At 44.2% G+C, this 18,187-nt stretch overlaps 1 long non-coding RNA gene across 1 annotated transcript; it reads left to right on the top strand.

Annotated features, from left to right (window-relative positions):
• Positions 1–10,971: 10,971 nt before the first annotated feature.
• LOC116971231 lies at positions 10,972–17,523 on the top strand. Its single transcript, XR_004411442.1, has 3 exons — positions 10,972–11,009; positions 17,093–17,096; positions 17,425–17,523. It is a non-coding gene; the product is annotated as an uncharacterized LOC116971231 (long non-coding RNA).
• Positions 17,524–18,187: the final 664 nt, after the last annotated feature.

Here is an 18,187-nt window from a genome sequence, read left to right as displayed (position 1 = left end):
AAAATGCTGGAATAACTCAGCGGAACAGGCAGCATCTCTGGAGAAGAGGAATGGGTAACGTTTTTGGCCATGATCCTTCTTCAGACTGAGCGTCAGGGGAGAGGGAGTTACAGAGATAAGGATAAGAGATCCAAAGAGATGCAGAGCAAGGAAAATCTACAATTGTTAGCTAAGAGAATGTAATAACAAAGCAGACAGAGATACAATGTAATCAGAGGGACAGTCAGACTGGTCGGAGAACAGGGCAGGGGGAGAGAGGGAAAGCAAGGGTTACTTGAAGTTAGAGGAGTCAATATTCATACCTCTGGGGAATCAAATGTTGGTTGGTGGTACTGGAACAAACTGACGAATGTCCTCTGCTCCATATGCCAATTTAACACAAGCTTTCAGGTGAATGTAAATCTCTATGCCAAGAAATTCTGACAGTGGAAAATTATCGTCCGTGGTTTGTGATTAAACCTTTAGTGCTCAAACCAAAAGCATTCTAACTCGGGAATAAAGGGAGTAGCTGCCATACTTATAGAGTTTGGTGTTTTATATTGAAGCACTGTAGCCATATAAATATATATAAAACTCTCAATGAATTTGGTGGCAAACAGGTGGTCTATTTTACTCTTTCTTATTTTGTATCTTTCAGGGAAATAAAAGGATAGGGTTTTCATCGTTTTATTGAGACAGTAATTGGATTGAAATACATTTTCTGTAACATGTATAATTAATTACTTTGTCAATCATCACCTTATCATACTAGGCCCAGCATGTTTTCTTGGTGAATGGTATTTTTAAACGTTTATATCTTCACTTTTTGTCTGTAGTAATTTGACAGTTTGTGAATTAAGATTCCTCCCTCCTTTCTTCAACAGAAAAGCTTATACATATTATCTCAAAGGAGATTCCTCTCTCTCTGCCAGCTGGTGAACACTCTCCGCCACTGTTGCTGTTCAGTAGTAGAGCCTGAACTGAGAGAGGAGCTGGAGCAGAGGGTAGTCATACAGTATGTCTCTATTCATTTGCAATGTTGTCGCTTTGAATTGTACTCCCTTTCTTAAATTTATTGCTTTGACCTCTATAAAACTGAACTTTCGATCCACAGTACAGTGGGAAGCCATTATTGTTTTCCGGGATGGATTTCTCTCTAAACATTTTCTCTTCTTGAAAACTGGGACCCAGTAATTAAAAAGAAAATGATTACTACTGCTATTATCATATTATAATCTGAGCCACTCTGAACTGTGGATATACTTTCTTGAAAATTAAACACAATTCAAAATTGTGCCTCTTCAGCAACTTGTAAGCGCATTTCCCTCTCAATATTGTATATGCCAAATCCATAAAAAATATCACTTCCCCATCTATACTACAGTATGGAACTTGCCACCACAAGAGGCATTTGAGGCAATAATAACCATGTCTAAGAGGAAATATGGTTGGTTCATGCTGGATTTTGCCAATGCCACACCTTTCCCTCTTACACGGTTCCAGGATTGCATCTCCTCGGAAACAAGTGTCGCATGAAGCAGAGAGGTCCTCTAGCTGAAGTAGTATGAAGAAGGGCCTCGAGCCGAAATGTCACCTATTCCCTTTCTCTAGAGATGCTGCCTGTCCTGCTGAATTACCCCAGCTTTTTGTGTCTATTTTCAGTTTAAATCAGCATCTGCAATTCCTTCCTACACAGTCCTCTTGCCATGACTAATACTCAGGTGAATGAACGTAATGCACGTGTGGATGCATGGATTAATGCATGCATGGATGCATGGCTGATGATAGTTCATACTTTACAGAGATTATTTTCTACTGCGTCTAAATGTTTTTTGATGATCACATGGAAACGACTACAAAACATATAAATAATAAAAATTAAAAAACAAAAAAAGTGAATATAAATTCACTTGCTTTTGGAGTGAAGGGTGGCAAAGTCTTTGAGGTGAATGGGGACAAGGTCGATTCACCTACCAGATATGATGTGTTTCTGGAGCTTCCACTCAGTGTGGTACTGAACATGGCTGGACTTAATGATGAGTCAGGGTGGAGTGGGTGGTTAAATGTGATGACATCTCCCATCCAGTATGTAATCACTGACTGAAGATGCCCAGTAAACTGAGGGAGAAAGGAATAGAGAGAGCGCTTGTGGAGATCATAAGCACTTGCATTCAACATGGATGGCACATTTCTCTGCCACGTGTGATAAGATCAGGTCATAAATGATAGGAGCACAATTAGGCCATTCGGCCCATCAGGTCTATTCCACCATTCAACAGCATGCTGTGGAGGCCAGATCAATGAATATGTTTAAAGCAGAGACAGATAGATTCTTGATTAGTACAGGTGTCAAGGGTTAGGTGGAGAAGGCAGGAAAATGGGGTTAGGAGAAAGAGATAAATCAGCCATGATTGAATGGCGGAGTAGACTTGATGGGCCGAATGACCTAATTCTTCTCCTATAAATTTATAACCTTATGACCTTATGTAAACCAACTGGATTGACAATTGATGTGTCTGCTCTCCTCCCCAACAACAGACATTTAATCCACAATGTATATTCAGTACCTTCTAAGAGCCGCACGTACTGTGGTCGGTGTGGCAGCTTCATGACTCTTCATAGATATGTATGCTTCATTTGAAAACTGATTTACAGCAGTCATCCCTGGTTAGTAATGATGATATCACCTTGAGTTTTAATTAAAAACTTGCTCTTAGCTGTTGAAGGTTGCCGTTGAATTTTCTTGAATTACACATGGGGCTGTGGTGCATATATTCCTTGCTTCAAAGGTTAATAGAGAGCTGCAATGCTGGATGGAACTTAAACAGTTAGAATTGTTTGGTAGAAGTAAATGTTTGAGAAAAGGGAAGATATGCCTTTATCTGCATCTGTGTGGTTGATGTGAATTACCAAGGGTTCACCTGCAGAATAGCGCGTTACTATTAGTTCATATTGCTTTTCTCATCTTCAATCCTATGTGCACAGATTGTGGCAAATATATAATGAAATACGTGGTAAATGTACTTACACTGGTTGTTTGCTGAAAGTTGATTACCTAAGGACAGTTACTAATCGAGAATACATTTGCTGATGCCTTGGGATTTGTCCACTGGACAGACTCTGAAAACTTTCAGACCACAGATTTTCAGCGGCTCAAGTCCCACTGCAAAGCAATGTCTAGGCTCCTGATTGAATGTCAGTGTGGACAACAACTGCCAACTTTAGTAATTGGATCGAATGATCCCCAGTGATCTGCTGATTGAAATAGGCTGGGAGCTGGAGGATAGCCATTATTTGTTTGGGAAAAGAGAGCCATTGAACCCCTTCCTTTCTTAGAAGAAAGCAAACAGCCCTTTACGGAACTATGCTTGGAAGTGGGATGGGCGTTATGGTCTAAATTGAAGTTTTGCATCAACATAATAAAGGGACGGACTCGGCTCCTTCAGGCAAATGCTTCACACCTGGAGAATGGATTGCAACTGTGACAAGGCAGCAGAAATGATGAACTAAGTGTCCACGATCATTTTAACTCCCTACCTGTCGAGGAGAATCATTGAACTTGCTCCCAAGATGCAACAATTCCCATACCATTTTCAGAGACTGGAAAATTCAGTGGAAATCTTTCACTGTTACTTCCTGCCTTCCTACTCCCTCCCATATTTCTGTATCTGTGTAGAATTTGCACATTCTCCCTTTGCCTGTGTGTGTTTCCTCAAGATGCTCAGTTTCCTCCAACATGTAAAATCTGGGAGAGAGTTCCAAAGTCTAAATATACCTTGAAATCTATCTCTGATCAGGCGAAACATGCAACATGAATGTATCAGCACGTATCTTACTCCAATATTCCTATATTTGCTTCAACAAAATGTTTCCAGAGGCATGTTACAGTGTACTAACACTGCAGTGTAGCAATGATGCGAGAAGAAATCAGAACATCTGGAGGAAACCCATGTGGTCACCGGGAGAACATGCAAACTTCATACCAAGGACAAGATTTAATTTATATTCAATGATTCAATGATACTTTATTGTCACACGTACCTAGGTACAGTGAAATGCTTTGTTTTGCATGCAACCTGGTAACATCATATAGCAGACCTCACCAAGGCAGGATCTCACACAAGAGTTGCCATATTTCTGACGCCGACAAAGTTATGAAAAGTTAATTGCACAGCCTTATCTTCTCGCAGCGGCGAACCAGGCCTGCCTGCACATGGCAGCTGACGGCCCCCTCATCGTGTCCCCCCTTCGATCTCGGCGACCCCCTTGTCGGTCTGCTCTCGGCAGTGCCAGCACTTTGAGCAGCTGGTCCACTTGTGCAGGCTTCGACCTAAACCTGGTGTTTTTTGTAACGAAAAAGGACACAAAGAGCTGGAGTAACTCAGCTGGTCAATTGCTCCAGCATTTTGTGTCCTATTTTTAATACCGACACCTGCAGTTCCGTGTTTTAATCTTTTAATAACAACACTGTGCAAGGTGCAAGCCTAGCAGAATCTGGAGGCACAGACTGGATGGCAGATTGCTTCCAGAGAGAGTAATAAAGTAGCTGAATGTGAAGTATTCTAATAGTACCATTACTGACATTATCTTTATAGCCCAGGTTTATTTAATTAATTGAATCATTCAGAAAGTAATGTGCCTGTCCCACTTAGGCGATTTTTTTTTAGGCAACTACAGGCGACTCGTTTGTCGCCACATGCTCGCTGGTGGTCGCAGGGAGTAGTCTCCTCAGTCGCACAAAAAGTTGTAGCGTCTTTCTGGTCGCTGTTGACATTTTTTTGGCGACAGTGGGTCAATGAGCGTAGCTTGACTTCTCCTGACGTAAGTGCTATCGTGGGTTGTCGCCAGGATGATGTTGGTTCTCTCCGGTTTTTCGGCGACCTGCTACGGCTATGACAGTCGCCGGCAGTTGGCTAAAAAATCGCCAAGTGGGACAGGCCCATTGCGATAGTTTAGTTGTCGTATCACTACAGATTCATTTTGATGATGCAGGGGAAAGGGGTCAAATATTTCCTGGGCATTAATTAGAAAATCTAAGGAAGCTGATTTTGATCATGGACCAAAAACAAAGGTGATTGACAGAAGCAAATGATTGCACTTGCCCACCCCAGCTGTTTAAAATAAATCGAATCCCAGTGTTTTACAGGATGAAGCTGAGAATATTGCAGATGCCCTAACCATTGTCTTCTAAAACTAAAATAGAAAGGCACTGTGGTGCAGCGGTAGATTTTCTGCCTTACAGCGCTTACGGCGCCGGAGTACCGGGGTCCATCCTGGCTACGGGTGCTTGTCCGTACGGAGTTTGTACGTTCTCCCCGTGACCTGCGTGGGATTTCTCTGATAACTTCAGTTTCCTTCCACACTCCAAAGATGCATAGGTTTGTAGGTTAATTGGCTTGCTATAAATGTAAAAATTGTAGTGTAGGATGGTGTTAATGTGCAGGGATTGCTGGTTGGTGTGGACTTGATGGGCCGAAGGGCCTGTTTCTCCACTGTATCTCTAAATTAATATAAACTAAACTAAACTCTGACTCAAATGACTCAACAGTTCAGGCAGCGGAGCATTTTCAGCATTTTTAGTATCTTTTCCATTTTCTAGCATTTGCTGTTTCATCACTAACCAAAGTTCTCTCAATTCAAAAGCAGTTATCTGGGACACAGAATGTCAGTCAATTATTTAAGGCTAGTTAGAGATGGAAGCTGACTATCTGCAAATCATTTAGTTTAATATTTATCATCAGTTAATTGCTAAACTTTATAATTAAGGTTAACGTCATGAAAGTCTTAAACATAGACCATTTAGCTGCCAAGGTCAGATACAAAAACTAATTAGAAACACCAATGGCTGGCTGACCTTTATCATTGGAATACAAGGCATTCTCAACCAAGTAGCAGCCACACAAAATAGAAAGATTAAACGAAAACTTACCGTTTGAAGTTTGATCTTTATTTTATGAGAAGTTGAAGTGAGGGATTACTTGAAGAGCCCGCCAGTCCGCATGCACGTCAATCTTCAGAGCAACTGTATGAAACCACAGACCACTTGCACAAACTTAAACTATAGAAAGATTAATAACCGTTGAGTTACCGAATTATCTTTAGTTGGTCAGGGTTGGGAGTGGAGGGCACGTAATCCCTCACTTCAACTTCTCATAAAATAAAGATCAAACTTCAAACGGTAAGTTTTTGTTTAATCTTTCTATTTTATATCAAAGTCACGTGAGTGACTACGTGAAGCCTTCAAAGCTTTGTGGTTTCATGCAGTAACCCAATCTGTGTGTGAAACACTTAAACAGATAAACCATAAATGGTAGAAATGACATGGGTTATTAACATAACCTGCATACATAGCCATTGCCCTTAATCGGACCACAGTCCCAATTGGCTTTGAGTTAGACAATAACTCACGCAACATTGTTCAGAATTCTATCTGCAATCATCCAGGCATATTCAACCAAATTTTATAACTTCTGAAAGCGTACTATGTAAGCCTCCTGCTGTTGCAAGAAGATGATCAAATGGGAATAGACACAAAAAACTGGTAGCATCTCTGGAGAATAGGAATGTGACTTTTCGTGTCGGCGGCAGCTGTGCGGGGGCAAATATACTAGGTTTGTGGTGACGAAGGGTCGGAGTGAATGATGGGCCACAAACAACGGCAACAGCGGCCGCGACAGCGGCTCCACCGCCTCCTCCTCCCGCACCCCGCCCGGCGGAAGGAGGCCTCCCTCTCCCTCTCTCCCTCCCTCCTCCCGGCCTCGGCGTGCGAGAGGGGTTGTTGTGAAAGTGCCATTAACGGATTGGCAAGCAGCGGTCGCTATCGCCCTGTTAATGGCGGCTTGCAAATCCGTTAACGGCACTTTCAAAACAACCCCTCTCACACGCTGAGGCCGGGACGAGGGAGGGAGAGGGAGAGAGAGAGAGAGAGGGGGGGGGGGAGGGGGAGAGAGGGAGAGAGAGAGGGGGGTAGGCCTCCATCCGCAGTCTGAAGCAGCTGCACCAAAGATCCTATAGCTATAGGATCTTGAAGCTGCACCGTTCGGCCCCGCACCTTGCTGTCGGCTGGCGGAGGAGGGGAGGCGGTGGCGAGGAGGCAGTGTCACTTTGGCGTTGGACAGGGACGGCCAAGTCAGCGGGGCGATGTTGTCCGAGGAGCGCTCACCTTCCTTCCTCCCCACCTCTTCTGCCCCTTCCCACCCCCCACCCCCCCCTCTCTCTCTCTCTCTCTCGTACGCCCCCTCCACCCCTCTTATCCTGGGACCCCTCCTCTCCATCCTGCACTGTTCCCCATTCCCTCCTCTATTCAGTCCTCACTGACATCCCCTGTGCTCCCCCCCAATCTAATCATCACCCTACCCACATCACATTGATTATCCTGCCACCCCCCCCCCCCATCCATCCTACACTTCTCCACCCATTCATACTGCACTGATCCTCCCATTCATCCCGTACTGACCCACCCTCCATTTACCCTGCACCAATTCCCCCATCCATCCTGCAGTGATCTCCCCATTCATCTTTTACTGATCTCCCATTCATCCTGTATTGAACCCCTCATGCATCCTGTACTGAACCCCTCATTCATCCCATATTGATCCCCCATTCATCCTATACTGAACCCCTCATTCATCCTGTAGTGATCTCCCATTCATCCTACACAGGCCCTCCGATCCACACTGTCCTGACCCCCACACTCCCCCCATCCATCCTGTACTGATCTTCCCCCCATTCATCCTGCACTGATCCTCCCATTCAAGAAGAATGGGGGGAACAGTCAAGAAGGGTCTTGACCCGAAACGTTACCTATTTCCTTCGCTCCATAGATGCTGCCTCACCCGCTGAGTTTCACCAGCATTTTTGTCTACCCACATTCGTCCTGAACTGATCCCCCCATTCATCCTGTACTGATCCCCCCCCCCCATCCATCCCATTCAACACCACTGACATCCCCCGTGCTCTCCCCTCATAATTTTACATACTCCAACCAACACGTACTAATTCACCTGCCTCAATCCATCCATTCCACACCAATTGCCTTCTCAACCCCCCCTCCCACCATCTATCCACCCCGCATTTATTCACACACCCCATGACCCTATTGTGCTTCATGGACTTCAGAGCGAACATTGACTATGTTTGTTAACGGAATGCAATCAAATGTATTTTAATTCCCAATGTTATTATTTGTTTTGACACCTTTAAACATATTACCAAAAGAACATTTGCTGCAGTTATGTACTTTGGCCATCTCTTGTCAGTTAGTGTAATGTTTAACCTGTCAGATGGGTATAATCGGTTTTAACAGTTATTATCATAAAATGCCTTTAGAAATTTCCTTGCAACCTGTATATTTGTTGGGAAGCGAGAGTGTTTCAGTGCCAATAGCAATAACGACCCATGCTAAGGCCATGTCATGATAATTTTCAGTCTTTCACAGAGAACATACTTGCATCAATCTGTAGTGTGCATGGTTAAGCATATATGTTACCATGGTACAGGATTTATTGACACAGGTTGATCATATGCTGAATAATCCAACCACATTTTTGTTTGGAAGTGGAAAGAAATAATAGAAATTGCATTAATTGAAATGTGTAAAAAGAGTTGAGATATTGTATTATAATTTTGCTGCATGTCATTGTGGTATATATGTCTTGATTAGTGAATATGTTTAGTTTGTGAGTTATTTGAAGCAGAAATAATATGTGAATGTAGACAAAAGTGCTGGACAAACTCAGCGGATGTGGCAGCATCTATGGAGCGAAGGAAATAGGCAACATTTCGGGCCGAAACCCTTCTTCAGACTGATGGGTTTTGGCCTGAAACGTTGCCTATTTCCTTCGCTCCATAGATGCTGCTGCACCCGCTGAGTTTCTCCAACACTTTTGCCTACCTTCGATTTTCCAGCATCTGCAGTTCTTTCTTGAACATAATATGTGAATGCTTCATTGAGCATAATTCCGACTGGTAACTACGCACTTCGTCCAAGCACATTATCGCACGCGTCATGCAAACCGTCTTAAATGACCACCTAAACTGTCATTTGGCAACCTAAAAAGCTGTCAAGGTTGCCCGGCTGGCAACAGAGAAAAAAAAGTTAAGTGAGAGCCCTGCAATGACCAATGAGAATAGTTTTCTGTCGGCGGGTTTCCCGTAAAGAACAAGCAATTTGATTGGCTTAAGCCCATCTCACACTATTAATATGCATAAGGACCTTCCACAGGAACGTGATGAGGATGCTGCTTTACAACTGCTTGCAACTTGAACAGTTTTGCTTCCATTCCACGAGAAAAGTAAGATGCAAATATATTCCTGATATCACCGGCCACATTACGTGTGGCGATACATAAGGACCATGCTAATATATGCGTGCAGTGGAAATGTGATTCATAACCTGGTCTGGGCTCAACTGGGCTGAGTCAGTCCAGAATCTGTGTCCTTTTGTGTATTAATCAGTTCCTTGTTTCTGCTTTTTGACTTCTCTATTTTTGCAGCCATAACTTATGGTGGAATTCAGTGGAAGTTTGCTCAGAGTGAGAGGGACATTAACCTTGACACATTCAGCGATCAGCTCCAGTGCATCAAAAGAAACTTGATCATTAGTCCAGTGGTTACATTTTTCAAGATTTACTTCTTACAATGCTGGAGGATGTCACATACCATGAGTAAATATTAAGCCAAAGTGTAGCCAGTATGTTCTCTGCGAGGATGTGGACCAGATGCAATAAATATTTTTTTCAGTTTATTAATTCCCAGAAGAAGTGAAGCAGCAGCAGAACTTATTTGGTGTTGTAAAAGCTGCCTTAAACAATGTAGCTTCAGTAATTGTTGCGTTAATACCAGGCTTAAGCAGCATCAGAGGCTATGTGTGTTGCATTTAGTTGTCCTGATAGAACATAGAACAAAGAGAAATACTCTTCCTCTCTCTCCGGAAAAGAAGAAAGAAAAAAAAACGGGGCACCATGGTGATGCAGCAACAGAGTTGCTGCCTAAAGGGGCTGTCCCACTGCGGCGACCTAATCCGCGAGTTCTGGCGAGTTTGCCCTCAACTCATGCTCACAGCATGGTCGACACAAGGTCGTAGGAGGTCTTTGTAACTCTCCTTCACGCCCGAGAGTAGTCCCCGTGTACTCGAGGCCTCAGCTAGGTCGTGGCATATTTTTCAACATGTTGAAAAATGCAAGCGAGTAAAAAAAGGTCGCCATGGAAAAAAATAGATACTTTTTTTACTCGTAGGTTTAGTCGTAGTAGGTCGGCATGTTAGTCGTAGGTAATCGAGGGTAGTCGAAGGTAGTCATAGATAGTCTTCATCATAGTCGAAGGGAGGTTGAAGGAGATCGAGGGAGATCGAAGGAGGTCGTCTTCACTCTCCACTATTTGATGTCCAATTTTCCCGAAGTTAGTCGTAGCTAGTCGAAGCTGGTCTTCAACATAGTCGAAGGAGGTCGAAGGAGGTCTTCTACATAGTCGAAGGAGGTCTTCAACATGTTGTTTTTTCAAACTCTTCTAAATTCGCCAATTAGGTTGACCAAGTGGGACAGCCCCTTTATAGCGCCAGAGACCAGGGTTCCATCCTGACTGGGTGCTGTCTGTATGGAGTATGTACATTCTCCCTGTGACTATGTGGGTTTTTCCCACACTCCAAAGACGTGCAAGTTTGTAGGTTAAATGGCTTTGGTAAACATTGTACATTGTCCCCAGAGTGTAGTATAGTGCTAGTATACGGGCTGTTTCTCTCCCATCTTCAACACCCAGCCTCCCTCATTGTTCTTTTCACTCTGCTGTGACCAAAAGTCTTATCTTAAAGCACACAAAGCTCTGGAGTAACTCAGTGGGTCAGGCAGTGTCCCTGGACAACATGGATAAGTCATGTCTCAGGTCGGGACCCTTCATCAGTCTGAAGAAGGGTCCACACCTGAAATGTCACCTATAGAAACATAGAAACATAGAAATTAGGTGCAGGAGTAGGCCATTCGGCCCTTCGAGCCTGCACCGCCATTCAATATGATCATGGCTGATCATCCAACTCAGTATCCCGTACCTGCCTTCTCTCCATACCCTCTGATCCCCTTAGCCACAAGGGCCACATCTAACTCCCTCTTAAATATAGCCAATGAACTGGCCTCGACTACCCTCTGTGGCAGGGAGTTCCAGAGATTCACCACTCTCTGTGTGAAAAAAGTTCTTCTCATCTCAGTTTTAAAGGATTTCCCCCTTATCCTTAAGCTGTGACCCCTTGTCCTGGACTTCCCCAACATCGGGAGCAATCTTCCTGCATCTAGCCTGTCCAACCCCTTAAGAATTTTGTAAGTTTCTATAAGATCCCCTCTCAATCTCCTAAATTCTAGAGAGTATAAACCAAGTCTATCCAGTCTTTCTTCATAAGACAGTCCTGACATCCCAGGAATCAGTCTGGTGAACCTTCTCTGCACTCCCTCTATGGCAATAATGTCCTTCCTCAGATTTGGAGACCAAAACTGTACGCAATACTCCAGGTGTGGTCTCACCAAGACCCTGTACAACTGCAGTAGAACCTCCCTGCTCCTATACTCAAATCCTTTTGCTATGAAAGCTAACATACCATTCGCTTTCTTCACTGCCTGCTGCACCTGCATGCCCACTTTCAATGACTGGTGTACAATGACACCCAGGTCTCGCTGCATCTCCCCTTTTCCTAGTCGGCCACCATTTAGATAATAGTCTGCTTTCCTGTTTTTGTCACCAAAATGGATAACCTCACATTTATCCACATTATACTGCATCTGCCAAACATTTGCCCACTCACCCAGCCTATCCAAGTCACCTTGCAGTCTCCTAGCATCCTCCTCACAGCTAACATGTTCTCCAGGGATACTGCCTGACCCACTGAGTTACTCCAGAGCTTTGTTTGCTTTCTTGTAAACTAGCACCTGCAGTTCCTGGTTTCTACATGTTGTACATATTTTGTTCCTGTCTTAACTCCAAGGTAAAGTCACCAGTGCAGTTAGAGAGTGCTGCCTGACCTGCTAAATTACTCCGAAAATTTGTTTCCTTTCATGAATACCTTCTCTTTGTTCTTCTCTTTCTTTTTGGTCAGCATGTTTGTATGTCATAGAGTTTTACAGTGGAAACAGGCCCTTCAGCCCAACTTGCCCACACCGGACAACATGTCCCATCTACACTACTTCCACCTGCCTGCATTTGGCCCATATTCCTCTAAACCTGTACCTATCTCACTGTTTTTCATATGCTGCACCTGTTGATCAGAGCCTGGCTCTACTGTGGAATGTAATTAGGAATGTAATTTAGCCTATCCTTATTCATACCTAATCCAATTTAAAGTATAAACGTTGCATTCAAGTGTAAGTTAAAAGACTCGCCTCAGTATGCACCAAATTACACAATTTCAAGCTGAAAAATGCAAAAGCTCCTTACCGTGGGAGGGGGGGACACCCCCCTCCCACACCCTCCTCCCCTCGGTCACTGTGCTCCCTTGCAATTTCTCACTCTCAACTCTCAACCAAAGTTGGCAACCCTGAGAAAAGGAATAGGTGATATTTCAGGTCGAGACCCTTCTTCAGACTGAGGGGCAGTCTCAATCCCTGACTCTGAAGAAGGGTCTTGACCTGAAATGTCACATATTCCTTTTCTTAAGAGATGCTGTCTGACCCGCTGATTTACTCCAGCTTTTTGCATCTATCTTCAATCTTAATGCTCACCTGAGTTAGACAAATGTGTGGCAGTGCTGTAGTCTTAATCTTTTTCCAACATCAGATGTTGGTTTAATGTACAGGTGCCACAGTGTTTTAAAATCTAACTCTTGCTAAATCTCATCTACTTCCCATGTTGTTGTCACATATGTACCCGGATACTCCTGCATTAGTTTCATTAACCCTAACCCTGGTATGGCATTGTTGACATAGTGTTAATTAGAATCTCTTCACCCAGTTTGATGGTCTGACAAAAGATCCGTTGTTTTGGTTCCCACTGATGCTGCCTAGCCAACTGACATTTTACAGCATTTACTGCTTTCCTTTGGGATATGCAGCATCTACAGTTCTTTGATTTTGGGCACCTTACTAGAAGTGTTGCGTCAGGTACTAAATAACTTATGAGGCTGGTCAGGTTTGAATTGGCATTGGTTTGATTGGGTTGAGGCTGGTTTTAAATTTAATGTCTCTGCACTTTATCTCCTTTTCCATACTCTACCTGGAAGTGATTTATAAACCCATTTTGAAGTACTGGTAAGTGTTCGGAAATACCAGAAACTTATTAATAAGATGCATACTTTATTGTTATTAACAAGTGACCTTTTAAGTCGCTTAAATGATGGTGTCACTTTGTTACGTGGTCAATTAATTTGCATAATTTAATGCAAACATACCTTACTTTTCTCCTTTCATAAGACTGATATAAACTACCTCCCTTGGCGTTTACTGATATTCAATTGTTAGAAGAACATGCAAGCCGATGGTTGCGGAGAGACCTGAGAATAATATATAAGATTATGAAAAACAGAGAAAGGATATAGAGTCAGAAGCTTTTTCCCAGGATGCAAAATTTGAATTAAAGGAGATGTGCAAAGCACGTTTTTTTAAACAAATGGTAGTGAGTGCCTGGAATGTGCTTCTGAGTGTGGTGAATGAGGCTGAAGCAATAGTGACATGTTGGAGACTTTTGGATAGGCACATGGATATGCATGGAATGGAAGGATATGGATTACATGCAGGAAGATAGGAGTTGGCATCATGTTCAGCACAGGCATTGTGGACTAAAGGACCTGTGATCCATGGCCTATCTTCAAGCTTGCAAATGTCTTCAGTGCTGCATTTAGGTGCTCAACTCAACTCTTGAATTGAACTCTGTGACATGTTAGAACCAGTGCTAGGACTAGATCTGGGACAATAGTCCAGGTGAAAGCCAAACCAGGCATCAGTGGAGGTTTAAGTGAGTGAGTGAAGGAGTGACAGCTTCATTCATTATTCTAGTAAATATGAGTCGACTGATCTGCTACATTGGATTTGTCCTGCATCGTGTGGGCTGGACATATCTGGGCAATCCTCCACATTATAGGTAAATTCCACTGTTGCACAGCTTGGATGGAGATTCACTGGTGTGGGAGCACAGGTCCCACATGCTACAGTTACTTTGTAAACTGGGCCCATGGGCTTTTTCTGTACTTTGTGCTCACTGGTGTGTCTTGATATCATGTGGAGAGAATTTAATTGACTGGAGGCTGGCTTCTACAATGATGGGCATCCTGGGATTAAGCTGAGATGAATCATACATTTCACACTTTTGGCTAAAGATAGAGATTTTTCAGCCTTGGCTTTAGTTGCAGAAAACAAATCACTGCATCAAATACATTTTACTCATACATCTCCTGGCTTTTTTACCCAATTACTTTATATCTCTCTCCTCTAGCCTTTGTTTCTTTCTTTCATGAAAATAGATTATTTCTCTTCATTAGAACTCCTCATTAATCAAGACAATTTATTTAGTCTGGAAATGGGAGCTGAAATTGGCCTCATTGTGGAGCAGAGAGGTTATCTGTTTCATGAGTAAGGATTACTATTTAATTTTTCTGCACATTATTTGGATTAGCTTTGGTTAGTAATAAAGTGGCAGAGAACGGTTAACCCTGAGTTTTAACACCTGGTGAGCAAACAATTGAGAGGAGGTGAGAAGAAGTCAATTTCAAACCAGCAAATCGCAGCTGGCTTGACGGTGACTTTTATTAGTTGCTCATTAACTGCTAGTAGCAAATTTTGAAGAAGGGTCCTGACCCGAAACGTCACCCTTCCTGTTTCTCCAGAGATGTTGCCTGACACGCTGAGTTACTCCAACATTTTGTGTCTATCGCTAGTAGCAGGGCCCCGATTTGGCTTTCTTAAACCACCCTCATTCAATACGAGGGAGATTAAACAAATGTGAATGGGGCTTGTATGTAGCATTAACACCAGAACAGATCTACGGGGCTGCTTAGCCTGTTAGATGATCTAACTTTCATCTGCATAAATGCTGACGGCTTGCCAGGTGTACACCATATAAACGGGAAGGTTAGGCGTCAGGTTGTATCTTGATTATCCACTGGGAATATCACACAGTGAAGGTATTGGCAGCTGTCGGGTGCCGCTCTAAACCATGTTCAGACATCCCTATGGACTGTTGCACACAAATGTCCCATCCGATCCAATTAGCCAAGTGAATCTGTCGCTTCCCTCACTCCCTGGGAGGCTGAGCTGGTGTGCAATCTGCTTCCAGCAGTGGTCCTCCAGGCATCCATCCTGTGAGTTGTGACTGTTAAGCTTTCACAATACAGCTTGCATTCAATAGTGGGATAAGGGATTGGGTGGGAACTACATGGTACATCGGATAGGAGGTGTTTTCATCAATTCCCCTTGAAGTGGTGCTTGCAATGAAATCAAAGCTGAGACTATGTCTATGCCGCATCTGCACCGAGGATGAGGTGTTCCACACCAGGGCATCAGAGATGTAATCATTCTGCAGGGAATGGGGGTTCCCCTCTTCTACTATAGATGAGGCTCTCACCAGTGTATCTTCTATACCCCGTGACTCTGCTCTCTCTCCCCATCCCCCCACTCGTAACAAGGGCAGAGTCCCCCTTGTCCTCACCTTCCACCCTACCAGCCGTCACATACTTGGCGAACACCTCCGCTCGGTTTGCAATTACCAACCTGATCTCCCGGTGGCTCAGCACTTCAACTCCCCCTCCCATTCCGATTCCGACCTTTCTGTCCTGGGCCTCCTCCATGGCCAGAGTGAGGACCATTATAAATTGGAGGAGCAGCACCTCATATTTTGCTTGGGCAGTTTGAACCCCAGTGGTATGAACATTGACTTCTCTAATTTCAGGTAGTACCTACTTTCTCCTCCCCTTCTCAGCTCTCCCTCAGCCCACTGTCTCCATCTCTTCCTTTCTTCTCCCCCCCACCCCCACCCTCACATCAGTCTGAAGAAAGGTTTCGACCCGAAATGTTACCTATTTCCTTTGCTCCATAGATGCTGCCTCACCCGCTGAGTTTCTCCAGCATTTTTGTCTACCTTCGTTTTTCCAGCATCTGCAGTTCCTTCTTAAACATCATTATCTGTGATGCAAATGTGGACGGATTAATGTTTAATTAATTCACTGGTCTGGAACTGTCGGAAATCAGATAAAATGTCAAATTTTTATCCCGACTGGCATTGACGTCAATCGAGAGAACATTGGAAACACGGGGGCTGGGTTGTAAAACTAGCAGTGAACATGATCTCATCTAGAAAACAGAATTAGGTTAAAATCAGTACCCGCAATGTCTTAAGGTTAACATCTCATTAGTGAGATCGGTATTTGCTTTAATTCATGTTTGCTACTGAAGCAGCTGAAAGGATTTTCCCTCAAGTACAGAAGTCATATAATACTCTAGAAAGGCTGATTACTAGGTGGAATACTAAACAGGCCAGCACAGACCATGCACTTTTGCATATTTTATGAAGTTTGAAACAGTGAGGCTTATTGATGCCTGAACACAGACATTTCATGTCTTTTCAATAGAAGGAATTTTTATTCAATGCCCCCGGCAAAAGATCTGTGCTGAATAGACAATGCAGATTTGTCAACCTTCCACATAATGAAGGATGCCGTATTATTCATGGTATTTTCTCTGATCAGCAGCCTATTTAATGATATGCACAAGATTTGGAGAAAAGAGAAATGTGCACTCAATCTCTTGCACCACACACACATAAATAGCGGCTGCACCATAGACCCTACACCAGAGGGTTTGGTTCAATTGAACACATTGGGACTGAATTCCATGAGCATTATACAGCAGGCAACCACTGTATTACATTGCACGTTTCTAGCTAGTGTGCGATGACGATGCCGAAGCACCACAGACACTCGCCCTCCTCGGGGCCTGCACTGTCAATCGCCTCAATCAATATTGAAGGCTTCTCCAGATGCAAGGCAGACATACTAGCGACAGCGGCCAAACGCTTCGACATAGTGTGCATGCAGGAAACCCACACCGGCCCTACACAACACCGACCAGCCATCCCTGGAATGAAGCTGGTGGCCGAGATCCGACACAGACAGTATCCGACACACAGACCAAACATCGCGATCGAAGAGGTCTGTACCCACACCACCGAAGGGCAAATGGAAACCATCACAGTTGCCCTCCCAAACATCTCTGTCACATCAGTGTATAAACCCCCCCAAAGTCCGTTCCTCCACTCTGAACTGCCAGACAGATGCAAGAGCAAATACCACATTAGCATTGGGGACTTCAATGCCCATAGCTCATTGTGGGGCTATGAAGTGAACAATCAAGATGGGGAAGAAGTCGAAACCTGGCTCGAGTCGAAACACCTGACCCTGATCCATGACGCCAAACTGCCAAAATCTTTCCACAGTGCCAGATGGAAACGAGGATATAACCCAGACCTTGTTTGTGTGAGCAGCGAACTATCATCCAGAGCTGTGAAAGAGGTCCTGGACCCTATCCCCCAAACGCAACACCGGCCAATCACCATAACCATCCGATCCGCTCTCCAAGCAACAACCGTTCCCTTCCGCAGAAGGTTCAATCTGCGAAAGGCCGACTGGCTGTCATTCCAACAGGAAATCGAAGACTCCATCCCCAGCATTCCATCACACCCCAACAACTATACCATGTTCACAGAACTGCTGAAAAGGTCAGCCAGGCGACATATGCCAAGAGGATGCCAGACCGAGTACATCCCCGGGCTGTCGGAAACATCCAGCGATCTACTGATAGCCTACCACAGGGCATACCACGAGGACCCTTTCTCCTCCACCACCATGGAACTCGGAGAGATCTTGTTGAACACAGTCGGGGAGGACCGAAGGCAAGTCTGGAAGGAGTTGATAGAAAACACCAACATGACCAATAACAGCAGGAAGGCATGGGCCACAATCCGCCGCCTCGGTGAAGACCATACCACACCGCCCATGCTCACAACAGTCACAGCAAACTCAGTTGCAGCACAGCTGGTGGCAAACGGTCGTAGCCAAAACCGGCGCAGACCCACAGGAGAATACCGCAGGACAGCGGTAACAGACCGCCTACAACCAGCCAGCGCTCTCACCAAGCCCTTCGACCTAGAAGAACTCGAAGCTGCAATGAGCATGCTGAAACCTGGGAAAGCGGCAGGAATCAATGATGTACTGACGGAAATGATACAGCACCTTGGACCTAAAGCA

This window comes from Amblyraja radiata, chromosome 3 (assembly GCF_010909765.2).
Source record: "Amblyraja radiata isolate CabotCenter1 chromosome 3, sAmbRad1.1.pri, whole genome shotgun sequence".
Classification (NCBI taxonomy): Eukaryota; Metazoa; Chordata; class Chondrichthyes; order Rajiformes; family Rajidae; genus Amblyraja; species Amblyraja radiata.
The sequence above is the reverse complement of the archived record's forward strand: the minus strand, read 5'-3'. Positions and strand labels throughout refer to the sequence as shown.